Below are 14156 nucleotides of genomic sequence, written 5' to 3'. Positions count from 1 at the left end.
GGGAACATCACACACTGGGGCCTGTCGGGGGGCGGGTGGGGGGCAATAGGAGGGAGAGCATTAGGACAAATACCTAATGAGTGTGGGGCTTAAAACCTAGATGATGGGTTGATAGGTGCAGCAAACCACCATGTCACATGTATACTTATGTAACAAACCTGCACATTCTGCACACGTATCCCAGAACTTAAAGTAAAATTGTCAGGCCTCTGAGTCCAAGCCTGCACGTGTACATCCAGATGGCCTGAGGTAACTAAAGAATCACAAAAGAAGTGAAAAAGGCTGGTTCCTGCCTTAAGTGATGACATTACCTTGTGAAATTCCTTCTCTTGGCTCAGAAGCTCCCCCACTGAGCACCTTGTGACCCCTGTCCCTGCCTGCCAGAGAACAACCCCTTTGACTGTAATTTTCCATTACCTACCCAAATCCTATAAAACTGCCCCACCCCTATCTCCCTTTGCTGACTCTCTTTTCGGACCCAGCTCGCCTGCACCCAGGTGATTAAAAAGCTTTATTGCTCACACAAAGCCTGTTTGGTGGTCTTTTCACATGGATGAGCATGACAAAAATAAAAAAATGAAAAATAAAATTTTCCCTTTCCTGTCCAGTATGATATCAGCCATTGACTTGTCATATATGGCCTTTATTGTGTTGAGGTATATACCATCTATATCTAATTTGTTGAGTTTTTTAAGTCACAAAGACATGCTCAAGCAGGGCACGGTGGCTCACGCCTGTAATCCCAACACTTTGGGAGGCAGAGGCGGGCGTATCACCTGAGGTCAGGAGTTCGAGACCAGCCTCAACACGGAGAAACCCCATTTCTACTAAAAATACAAAATTAGCTGGGCATGGTGGTGCATGCCTGTAATCCCAGCTACTTGGGAGGCTGAGGCAGAAGAATTGCTTGAACCTGGGAGGCGGAGGTTGCGGTGAGCTGAGATCGCACCATTGCACTCCAGCCTGGGCAACAAGAGCGAAACTTCATCTCAAAAAAAAAAAAAAAGACATGTTCAGTTTTGCCCAATGCTGCTTCTGCATCCACGTCATTCACGCTAAAAAATAAAGATGTCTAGCAGCAAACTTAATTAAAAAGGTGAACACTCTAAACTGAAAATTATAAAACATTGGTAAGAAACTACAGACATGAAAATCTGAAAAATATTTTTTTGCTCATTAACTGAAATAATATTTAAAAGTGGCTATACTACCCAAGGTGATCTACAGGATCAATGAAATCTCTATCAAAATACCAATGACTTTTTTCAAATAAATGGAAAAAAAAAACTAGCTTAAAATTTATAGGAAACAACCAAAGACCCCCAAATAGCCAAAGGAATCCTGAGCAAAAAAAAAAAAAAAACAACAACAAAGCTGGAGATATTGCACTACCTGATTCCAAAATATACTATAAAGCTATAATAAGCAAAACAGCAAAATACTGGCATAAAAACAGACAGAGAGATCAAAGTATCCAGTAAACCCAGTAACAAATTCATGAACCTATAGCCAAGTGATTTTTAACAAAGATGTCCAGAACACACAGCTGGAAAAAGACAGTTTTTTCAACAAATGGTGCTAGAAATATTAGTTATCTACATGATAAAGCATGACTTTAAATAGCTATGTACACATGCATGTTCATTCATTGTTATTTACAAAAGACAATTCCTGGAAATAATACAAATGTCCCTTTAGAGATCAGTATCAGACTTCTAAAATGTGACATATACTTACAATTAAATATTATTTCATTTTAAAACAGAAAGATATTCTGACACTTCTTACAAAACAAAGCCTGAGAACATTATCTTAAATAAAATGAGTCAAACAGAAACAGACATTATATAATTACACTGAGAAGAATTATAAAATTACAGAAAGAGTAAGTAAAATGGTGTTCTTCAGGAGCTGAAGAGAAAAAAACGGGCAGCTTATTGTTTATAAGGTATTAAATTTTACTTTTGTAAGGTAAAATTAACCTAGAGATCCACTGTGAAATAAAGTAAATGTACTTAACACCACTAGACCGTATTCTTGAAAATATTGGCCGGGGGCGGTAGCTCATGCCTGTAATCCCGGCACTTTGGGAGGCTGAGGCAAGTGGATCACCTGAGGCTGGGAGTTCAAGAACAGCCTGACCAACATGGAGAAACCCTGTCTCTACTAAAAATACAAAATTAGCTGGGCATGGTGGTGCATGCCTGTAATCCCAGCTACTTAGGAGGCTGAGGCAGGAGGTTGCGGCAAGCTGAAATTGCGCCACTGCACTCCAGCTTGGGCAACAAGAGCAAAACTGTCTCCAAAAAAAAAAAAAAAAAAAAAAAAAAAAGAAAAGAAAGAAAGAAAGAAAATGTTTAAGTTAGCAATTTAAAATTTTTAATCACAATTAGATATTTACATCTACCTAAAAAGGTTACATTTTTCAAAAATCATCTTCAAATAATAAAACTGTTTCTCTCACAGAACATATAATCAAATAGGTGGTAATTTTACAGTTTCTTTGACTACTCACGTACACAAGAAAACACTGATGAACACCCAAGTGAATAAATAATTTACAAACAAAGTAGGGACAATATTTACACATACAAATACCACACAGATAACTTTTATAAGCAATAGAAATGTCTGATTTGTATGTACATTTTAATTTGCTCAAAGTGAAACCCAATGATTTTTATTTGAATTAAATACCACAGGGTCATAAAAGGTACAGTTTAAAATTACCAGGCAAACATAAAGATTAAAACAAAAGGCCGGGCACGGTGGCTCACGCCTGTAATCCCAGCACTTTAGGAGGCCGAGGTGGGTGGATCACAAGGCCAGGAGATCGAGACCATCCTGACTAACATGGTGAAACCCCGTCTCTACCAGAAATACAAAAAATTAGCTGGGCATGGTGGTGGGCGCCTGTAGTCCCAGCTACTCGGGGAGCTGAGGCAGGAGAATGGTGTGAACTCAGGAGGCAGAGCGTGCAGTGAGCCAAGATCACACCACTGCACTTCAGCCTGGGTGACAGAGTGAGACTCTGCCTCAAAAATAAACAAACAAAACAAAAATCAAATAATTGAGGAGAACCTACATGAAAAAAGCTCCCCAGTAAAATGGAGTTGAAAAAAATTGAAAATTTTTACCTATAAAATATTGAATGTAATATAGATGTATCATAAAAACAGAAGAACCCAAGACTGAGGAAGGCTGTATTGAGAAGGCATGCCCTTGAGTGGCATGGGTATGCTTGCCCATCACAGTCCCAGCTACAGAATTAAAAAATATGTTCAATTCTCATTGTAGAATTAGCTGTAGAACATTTGGTTTTGTTTCTGCCACCAGCACCATCTGCCAAGACACCTAGAAGAATTCATAATGTCCTGTGTCTCAGGTGAAAAGCCTGTTGCTTCTGTCTGTGATCTCTGAATTAGCCTAAAATCCACCCCTTGCACAAGTCAGTCATGGTGTGGAAGAAATCCCAAACACACAGGGACCCACAGAGAGAAACGTCCATCTGTGCCCTTGGATGTAGGCTTGCCAGTATTTATTTGGTGGTGGATCTTGATGTGGCACTATAACCTGGCTCCAAGTCCATGCAACCAAAGTCCAGGAGAAGTTTTTCCTAACCTGGGACCTGCCAAAAAACGCACCTGTATGTGCCACTGTAGGCATGCTGGCTGAATTTATTCCCACTGTGAATCAGGCAACAGCCCTATAACCTAGCTCCAGTCACTGTCACCTAGAGTCTGGGAGAAGTCCTGCCCACCCAGGAATCTGGAGGGGAGAAATGCCAAGAACCCAGAAACAAACCTGAAGACTTGGCCAGGTGCGGTGGCTCACGCCTGTAATCTGAGGACTTTGGGAGGCCAAGGCGGGTGGATCATGAGGTCAGGAGTGTGCAACAATATGCTGCAACAATACACTGCACACAAGAGACTTAGGGTTAAGGACACACACACGTTAATGGTTCAAGGATGAAAAAGAATATTCCATGTAAATAATAACTAAAAGAGTGTAGCAGTGGCCATATCAGACAAAAGAGATTTCTAGGAAAAAAAAAATGTTATGAAAAAAAGAACTTCACTATATGGTAATAAAAGGCTAATTTGTCAAAATAACATAACAATTAAAAATATATACATACCCAATATAGGAGCACATAAATATATTGTAAAAGGAAAATAAATTTTAGGGCCTCCAAATCACTAAGCTAAAGGGAAAAGTCAAGCTGGGAATTGCTTAGTGCCAACCTGCCTCCCATTCTATTCAGTCACCCCTCCGCCACTGACACGGATGTGAATCTGATTGCCTCCTTTGGAGAGGTTAATCAGAAATTCAAAAGAATGCAATCATTTGTCTCTTATCTACCTATGACCTGGAAGCCCCCTCCTCACTTCAAGTCTTCCCACCTTTGCTTCACATTGTCCCACCTTTCCAGACCGAATCAATGTACTTCTTACATATATTGATTGCTGTCTTATGTCTCCTTAAAATGTATAAAATTAAGTTGTTCCCCGACCACCTGGGGCACATGTCGCCAGGACATCCTGTCACAGGTGTGTGTCCTCGACCTTGACAAAATAAACTTTCTAAATTAACTGAGACCTGTCTCAAAAATATGAACATATATTAACAGATGTAGAAAAACAGACAAATATGATAATACTAGGGGACTTTATTGCCCTACTTAACACAGCACATCATTCAGACAGAAAACAATGTACTTGCATAGCACTAAAAAACTACACCTAAAAGACATATACAGATAACATTTCAACCAACAGTGTAACTTATATTCTTCTCAAACACACATGGAACATTCTCCAGGATACATCATAAATCTGGAGAGCCTCAACATCCCAGCCTTCAAGTGATACTCCTGCCTCAGCCCCAGCTGGGACTACAGGTATGCACCACCTTGCCAAGCTAATTTTTTTTTTTTATTTTTGGTAGACATAAGATTTCACCATATTGCCCAGGCTGGTGTCGAATCCCTGAGCTCAAGCGATCTGCCCTCTGTGGCCTCCCAAAGTATTAGGACTACAGGCGTGAGCCACCGCACCTGGTCTGATATCTTTATTCTAACACCAAATATATGGAGTTTGCTGAACACCAACCAAACTTCTATCACCAACTGGGTGTCCAACAACTCAATTCTGACAACACCAGGGTCAGTACAGACCCCACCGGCTCAGGGCTCAGTCCCACAATATTGCTTCCACTCCATGTGCCAGTCACAAGCCCCAGGGACCCACCTATACTTCAGAGCAACTGTCTATAAATCATGGGCTTCCATAACTCCCTCCCTCAAGTTAAAGGATCTGATAAAACTACTCACAGAACTTAACAAAAACATTTTACCTATGTTTACCAGATTATTAATATTGGATATAATTCAGTAAAAGCCAAAAGGAAAAAATATATAGGACAAAAGAAAGTGAGGGAAAAGAGGAGGTGGGTTAGTGAATCTTGGTAGTTTTAACTATGGTCTCTCCAATCCTTTGTGCCCTATTAAAAAAAGCTTATTGCTAATAAATCACCTTTTCATTGACTTTGATGATGTTCCCTCTTTAGATATCTCAAATTCACAGACTCCAGATTCTCATTTTTCCCTCATAAACAAATAATTTTGTCTTCAGTGTTCTGAACAGAATACCTGTTAACCAAAGTTTGCTTAAGTTTCTCTCCTTTACCCAAGCCCCTGGACTCTGCTCCACCTTCAGTCTGAGATAGCACGCAACCCCTCTTCATGTCCCTCCCAAGAACAGGTTGACGTCAGGGTGAAACATTCTCCAATCCTGAATCTGATCCATTCTGCCCTCTCCCTCACACCTTCTTTCTAATCTTGCTTGCTCCTCCGTATGACAAACAGCCCTTTTCTGCCTCATTTTGGAGATGCTTGCAGGTCTTATGCTTGGTGCTTTCCCCAATGCAATATTCCTTAGAATAAAGTCACTTCTTACCTCATCGGAATTTATTTGACAATATCTAGGAAGAGCCCCAAGACAATAACAATTACACCCTCTCAGAGGACATCACAAGAAACCTCCCATCCCAACTCTCACTGCGTCTGCCTGTGGATCCTCAGCTTTCCAGGGTTCTGTAGCTTCTCAATATAAAGGCTCCTTCCATGTCTAATTTGAGCCAGGCTGGGACACCTGCAGGAAAGGTTCCCCAGTAAGTAACAACTGGGCTATTGATTACATCCTTTGAAAGTGTCAAGATTGGCCTTACCCTGCAGTTAATGGGCTTAGGTCTGATTCCCAGTCAAGGTTATTCCCTTCGTTTTATACAAAAGGAACTCAGTGTTTGAAGAATCCAGCAGAATTCATCAAACTCAGTGCTTATGTTCACAGGAGAAATGGAAATTAGAAGGCACTTACATTTCATACTTCAACAAGAAAAGCCAAAATATCCATTTCAGACAGCAAACATCATTTAGGTATTATTTCCATAATAACAAATAATTAAGCAATCATTTATGAGCACTTCCAGGAATGTCAAGTCCTAGTCCATAGAATTTAACATTAAACTCAAACATGCAGATAACAGGATACAGAGTAGACTTATCCACTATCGCAAATTCTCCACTAAGCAGAAAAAAGAAACTGTTGTTTTGGCAAATCTCTATAAATCACCAATTTCTCTACCACAATTTATTGTGGAAATGTATTCACTTTTCTGCAGCCATAAAAGAAGACAATTTTTCCTACTTCTTTTCACCCAGTAATATTTTTATAACTAAGCACTGAGATTCTGTGTGAAATAACTCCCAAAATGTACAGATTTCAGAAACTTACTACCCTTGCTCAGGGAAAAAAGAAAAGAAAATAAGAATTTTTAACAAATAAAATATATCACGAGATTTTTTTAAAACTCACATTTTTATGCCTCTTTGAGAATATTTTCGTATTTTTCAAGCTCTACCAATAGAATGCACTGTGCAGTTAATAAAAATGAAAGCTGAAATAAGTAAACAATCTTTTCAAGATGACAAACCCAGGAAATGGCAGTACTGGCTGGAATGGTATGTCTGACTCAAGTGGCAAGTCAGGCCATCCTATGATATAGATCCTCCCACCCCCATCCTACTCATTGAAATACTCAATGACCACCGTCCCAAGGGCCTCTGCACTGTGTGCCTCTGTGTGCCTGGAGTACATTTTTTTTTTTTTTTTTTTTTTTGCAGGTCCTTGTATCACCTTGCTAGAATGAACATTCAGCGTTGTTGGGGATACTTTTTCCCCTTTCACAATTCTGAAAAAATCCAGATGGTAGGAATTATTTCTGCCTTTCCCATCAATATCAGCATTCCATTGGCTGACCAGCAATGTCTCTAAAACATGTCTCTAACACATGGAAACTGGATTTGGAGAAAGAAAATCTTAATGCCACAAGGATTTGGGTTTTTGGATGAAAAGTAAACAAGAAGAGTGCTCTTAGCATTAGGGCACTCAGCTGCTCCCCTGAGGCTCCACCCTAAACCTCAGGCTGTCCGCCATGAGGAAATGATGCAGTAGCTGTTATTCCCTAGATACTCCAAGAGACACGGCAGCCGTAGGCATCTGTGGTCTTCCCAGACAGTTCTGAAACCTAGGACCAGGAAAAGACAATAGGATGGATGAGGAAGAATCACCTTGTAAAACTGGGAACCTAAACCCAGGGACATTCTGATAAGGTGTCTGCACCTGAAGAAGACAAAAGAAGAGGCACAAAAGATGCATACTTTCACCACTGTTATTCAACATAGTACTGGAAGTGCCAGCCACAGCAATTTGACAAGAAAAAAAAATAAAGGGCATCCAAATTGGAAAGAAAGAAGTCAAATTATATCTTTGTTTGCAGATGATGTAGTTTTATATTTGAAAAAATCTAATTAACTAGAACACTATTAGAACTAATAAATTTAGTCAAAATATAGGATTTAAAAATTAGTAGTGCTTCCATATGCCAACAGTGAACAATGTGAAAAGGAAATCAAGAGAGTAATCCCATTTACAATAGCCACAAATTAAATACCTAGGAATTAAGTAAAGAAATGAAAGAGCTCTACAATGAATACTATGAAATACTGATGCAAGAAATTTAAAAAGACAAAAAAAGGAAAGATATTTTATGTTCATGAATAAAAAGAATCAATACTTTCTAAATGTCAATACTACCTGAAGCAATCTACAGATTTAATGCAATCCCTATCAAAATATCAATGACATTCTTCATAGAAATAGGAAAAACAATTCTACAATGTGGACAGATCCACAAAAGACTCAGAATAGCCAAAGTCACTGTAAGAAAAAAGAAACTGGAGGAATCATACTATTTAACTATAAATGATTCTACAGACCTACAGTAATTAGAACAGCATGGGACTGATCAGTAAAACAGTAGAGAGAACACAGATATAAATCCATACATCTACAGCAAACTTATTTTTGACAAATGTGTCAAGAATATTTATTGGGAGGCTGAGCATGCTGACTCATGCCTAATCCCAGAACTCTGAAAGGCTGAGACAGGTGGATCACTTGAGATCAGGAGTTTGAGACCAGAGTGGCCAACATGGTGAAACTCTGTCTCTACTAAATTAGTCAGATGTGGGGGCACACACCTGTAGTCCCACCTACTCCAGAGGCTGAGGTGGGAGAATTGCTTGAACCCGGGAGGCAGAGGTTGCAGTGAGCCAAGACTGTGCCACTGAACTCCAGCCTGGGTGACAGAGCAAGTCTCTGTCTTAAAAAAAAAAAAAAAAAGGATATTTATTGGGAAAAGTGCTACAAAAACTCAATATTCATATTCAAAAGAATGAAACTAGATCCCTATCTCTGGCCCTATAAAAACTTAAATCAAAATTGATTAGAGACTCAAATCTAAGACCTCAAACTGTAGGGATTCAATCAAGCTGGTGGGGAAAATATTAAAGATAGTTATCTACCGTGGGTGCTTAATTGCTTTCTACTTGGGAAGTCCACAATGTCAATTACTCTCTAGTAGTGTTGACTCAAGCCTTTGTCAATTAATCTTTACTAAATAAATGCAAATCTAACTGGCTAGTCAGGGTCACAACTCTTTACAGAACTCTCTGGGGAGTCTGTAAGCAGCCTGGACACCCAGCTGGACTGGCAAAACAGAATATCTGTGTATCAGGGTACTTTATTCATCCATCATTTGGGTCAGGGTCTGCAGGCAGACCCCCGCATCAAACTACAAAACTACTACAAGAAAACATTGGTGAAACTCTCCAGGAAATTAAAATGGGCAAAAATGTCTTGAATAATACCACCACAAGCACAGGGAGCCAAAGCAAAGATGAACCAATGGAATCACATCAAGTTAAAGAGCTTCTAAACAGCGAAGAATCACCACAAAGAGCTTCTAAACAGCAAATGAAACAACCAACAAAGTGAAGAGACAACACACAAAATGAGAGAAAACATGTGCAAACCGCCCATCAAAAAAGGAATAACCAGAATACGTAAGGCACATAAACAGCTCTATAGGATAAGATCAAATAATCTGATTATGAATGTGCAAAGAATGTTTATAGACATTTCTCAAAAGAGGGCATACAAATAACAAAAAGGTATATGATAAGGTGCTCCACATCATTTATCATCAGAGAAATGCAAATCAAAACGACAATGAGATATTATCTCACCCCAGTTACAATGGCTCTTATCCAAAAGTCAGTCAATAACAAATGCTGGTAAGGATGTGGAGAAAACTCTAGTATTCTCTTGGTGTGAATGTAAATTAGTCCAACCACTATGGAGGACAGCTTAGAGGTTCCTCAAAAAATGAAAAATAGAGCTACTATATTATCCAACAATCACATTCCTAGGTATGTACATAAATCAGGACATCAAAGAGATATTTGCACCTCCATTTTATTGCAGCAGTGCTCACCTTAGCCAAGATTTAGAAGCAATCTAAGTGTCTATCAACAGATGAATGGATAAAGCAAATGTGGTACAAATACACAACGGAGTACTTTTCAATCATAAAAAAGAGTAAGATCCTGTCATTTGCAACAACATGGATAGAACTAGAGGTCGTTATGTTAAGAGAAATAAGCCAGGCACATGATGGCAAACTTTGCATGTTCTCACACATTTGCTGGACTTAAAAACTAAATTGATTTAATTCATGGAGATAGAGAGCAGAAGGATTGTTACCAGAGGCTGGAATGTATAGTGAGGGGTTGGAGAGAAGTGGGGAAGGTTAATGGATACAAAAATAATTAGAATGGGTAAGATTTAGTAGTTGCTAGTACAACAGAGTGACTATAGTCAAAAGCAATTTAATTGTACATTTTTAAGTAACTAAAAGAATGTTATTAGATTGTTCATAAAACAAAGAACAAAAACTTGAGGCAATGAATAACCATTTATGCTGATGTTATTTTTGTGCATTTCATGCCTTCATCAAAATAACTCATGTAACCCATAGATACATATAGGTACTATGTACTCACAAAAATTAAAATAATAAATAAAATACAAATTTGAAATGAAAACCGTAAAAACAAACACCACTGGTCCCCATTTCTTCATACATATATGAACTTAAAACCACGCTGATCACATTGCCTTTGTGAGAATTTCTGAACATAGTTAAGAATTTGTACTACTTCAGTTGAGCACAACACCAAAAACACGTAAAAGAAAAATTTTATTACACATGCCCAGCACAGCCTGACCTCCTCCCAATACAGCATGCTGCAATCCAGGAGAAACTCCCAACTCTATGATTCTTTCTCAGGAGAGAAAGAGAAATGTGGAATATATGTCCACATTCCTGTCTTTTGGGGGACTGTCCAAAGAGGAATTTTGTCTCCCCTGACGTGTCTCCTCTGATGTAGAATGCTGATGGAAATGGTGGTATACTTCGGATGACAGCTATGCATATTTTGCAGTAACATAAGAAGCAATCCTGGCCGGGTGCAGTGGCTCACACCTGTAATCCCAGCACTTTGGGAGGCTGAGATGGGCAGATCATGAGGTCAGGAGATCGAGACCATCCTGGCTAACTCGGTGAAACCCCGTCTATACTAAAAATACAAAAATTAGCCGGGAGTGGTGACGGGTGCCTGTAGTCCCAGCTACTCGGGAGGCTGAGACAGGAGAATGGTGTGAACCCGGGAGGCGGAGCTTGCAATGAGCCGAGATGGCTCCACTGCACTCCAGCCTGGGCGACAGAGTGAGACTCCGTCTCAAAAAGAAAAAAAGAAGCAATCCTAAAAGCATATCAGAACTAAAGAGACCAGAAGTGCTGAACAACTGTCAAAAAGAGAAACAACATCAGAAGCACCATACATCCTGATTTTAAAAACCTATTATAAAGTTATAGTAATTGAACTTTATAACTCAATTTTAAAATACCAGTGAAACAGAATAAAGCACACAAATAGTCCCTTGTATATATTATCAAATGAAGAGTAATTTACACATCCATATTCACGGTAGCATTATCTACAAAAGCAAGTAAGTGAAAATAACTTTTCTTAATAAATGAATAAAGACAATTTCAAATATATAAATAATTATTATTCAGCTTCTTAAAAGCAGAAAATTTTGCTAAATCCACAATAAGGATACATTTTTAAGGCTTTATTTATGTGGAAGAAGCCCAGGTACAAAAGTATGGAAACAATATAATTCCACTTATGTAAGATACCTAGAGTAGTTGAACTCATAGAAGCAGAAAGAAGATTAAACTGTGTCACGGTTAAGTGGAGAAGAAAATGAGTAGCTGTTGTTTCATGGACAGCCTGTTAGAATGCAAAACAACCCCTTTTTTTTAACTTTATTTTAAGATCAGAGTATATGTGCAGGTTTCTTATACCAGTAAACTGTCATGGAGGTTTGTTGTACAGATTATTTGGTCATCAAAGTATTTAGCGTAGTTCTCATTATAAAACACTGAATTATATAACACATCCTTTCATATCACCTGTAATAAAACTAGAAATCAAAAGCAGAAGCAAAATTGCCAAATCCAAAAATATGTGAAACTTAATACACTCTTGAACATATTCTTATCTGTGTCAGTTGATTTAATATTGTCAAATGACCATACTATACAGTGATATTCAAATTCAATGTAATCCTAATGAAAATAAAAATGATACTTTGTGAAGAAGTATTTTTTACAATTCTTACTTTTATATGGAATTTCAAAGGACCACTGATAGCCCGAACATTCTTAGAAAACAAGAACAAAGTTACAGGCACAACGTTTCTTGTTTTTAAAACAGGTAACAAAGCTAAATAAATGAAAACAGTGTGGTACTTGCAAGAAGACAAATAGATGATGGAACAGAACCCAGAACTCAAAAATAAACCATTGTGTATATGTTCAAAGGATCTTCAACAAGGTTGCTATAACCACAGAATAAGAAAAAGACAGTCTCTTCAATAGATGGTGTTCGAAAACTCTATATCCATATGAAAAAACTGAAGTTGGATCCTTCCCCTGAACCATACACAAAAACTGTCTTGAATGAGTTAAATATTTAGATGTAAGAATTATAACTGTAAAATCTTTAGAAGAAAATATAGGAAGAAAGATTATGACATTGATCTCAGCAATGTTTTCTTGCATGTAACATCAAAGACATGAGCAAAAAATTCAAAATCACAGAAAAGTGGGACTACATTAAATTTATCTCTCCACATTAAAGATTTAGTAAGAGTCCCACCTAAGCAGCAGAAAAGCCAAAATATACATATATTTGACAGAAGATAACATCCAGAACAACTCCAAAAAAAAAAAAAACAAAAAGTTACATGACTAATAGACAAGAGATGAAAATGTTTCTCCAAAGATGAAATACACAAACAATTATTGAAAAAAAATTCTAATCTTTAGAAAAATGTAAAGAAAAACCACAATGAGGTATTACTATGCATTAATTAAGACGGCCAATATCAAGCAAACAAAAAATAATATATATTGTCAACAATGTAGAGAAATTGAAACCCTTGTACACTGTTGGTGGAAAAAATGTGATGCAGCCACCTGAAAAAAGTATGGAGGTTCCCCCAAAAATTAAAAATAAAGTTATTGTATGACCCAGTAATTCCACTTCTGAGCATCTATTTAAAGTATGCAATGTATACTTTAATACTGAAAGAAGTATTTGCACATCCATATTCACTGTATTAGTTTATTCTTGCATTGCTATAAAAAAAATTCCTGAGACTTGGTAATGTATTTTTAAAAAGAAGTTTAGTTGGCTTATGGTTCTGCACGCTGTACAGCAAGCACAGCAGCTTCTGCTTTAGGGGAGGCCTTGAAAAGCTTCCAGTCATGGCAGAAAGAAAAGGGACAGAGAGTCATCTCACATGGTGGCAGCAGGAGCAAGAGAGCACGAGAGGGAAGGTGCCAGATGCTTTTGAAAAATGAGATCTCAAGAGAAGTCACTCACTATGGCAAAGACAGTACCAAAGGGGCTGGTGCTAAACTATTCATGAGAAGCCAACCCTATGATCCAATTACCTCCCACCAGGCCCACCTCCAACAGTAGGGACTGCAATTTGACTTGAGATTTGAATGGGGACCCAGATCCAAACTATATCACTTACAAAAGCCAAAAACTGAAAAAACTCAAACGCCCTTCAATAGATGAATGATTGAAAAAGATGTGGCTTACACATACAATGAAATATTCTTTAGCCTCAAATGAAAATATCTCGTCAGATGCTACGATAAGGATAAATCTTAAAGCCATTATTTTAAGTGAAATAAGACACCAACAAAGTGACAGTGTATGATTCCACGTATATAAGATATTTTAAATATTAAACTCCTGGAAAATGGAAGTAGAAAGGTGCTTGCCTATGGTTAGGGTTGTGAAACCTCAGTGGTGCCAAAGATCAAAAAGGATTATTTGGGAAAAGCAGGCCCTCACCGAGGTGGCCAACTCAAGGGCCCACAGACATGGCTACAGACAAGGAAATGGGGCACCGAGCTTGGTCTTACTGAAGATTATGAAGCAGTTCTGCAACCTCTCTCAAACTCCTTCAGCTATAATCCAAAAGTGGTCCTTCCCATCAAGTGACCTGCAGGGAAACACACCCAGCCATGGCCCTGGAAGCAGGCCTGCAGATCTTGGCCTCATCTGTGGTCCCTGAAGCAGCCCTGTGACTCAGTTCTAGCTCTCA

The 14156-nt window shown here is 38.4% G+C and overlaps 1 protein-coding gene across 5 annotated transcripts in view; it reads right to left on the bottom strand.

The window, feature by feature from the left end:
- Window positions 1-14156, bottom strand: part of LOC129464945 (zinc finger protein 595) — a 31973-nt gene that overhangs the window by 6288 nt on the left and 11529 nt on the right. The window contains exon 1 of one of the 5 annotated variants that reach the window (XM_063619638.1): window positions 3805-3852. The exons of the other annotated variants lie outside the window; for them this stretch is intronic. The gene's annotated coding sequence lies outside the window, so the exon portion shown is untranslated. Of the gene's footprint in view, window positions 1-3804; window positions 3853-14156 lie in introns of those variants that run through there. 5 annotated transcript variants of the gene reach the window in all.

Source organism: Symphalangus syndactylus, chromosome 16 (assembly GCF_028878055.3).
Source record: "Symphalangus syndactylus isolate Jambi chromosome 16, NHGRI_mSymSyn1-v2.1_pri, whole genome shotgun sequence".
Taxonomy (NCBI): domain Eukaryota; kingdom Metazoa; phylum Chordata; class Mammalia; order Primates; family Hylobatidae; genus Symphalangus; species Symphalangus syndactylus.
The sequence above is the reverse complement of the archived record's forward strand: the minus strand, read 5'-3'. Positions and strand labels throughout refer to the sequence as shown.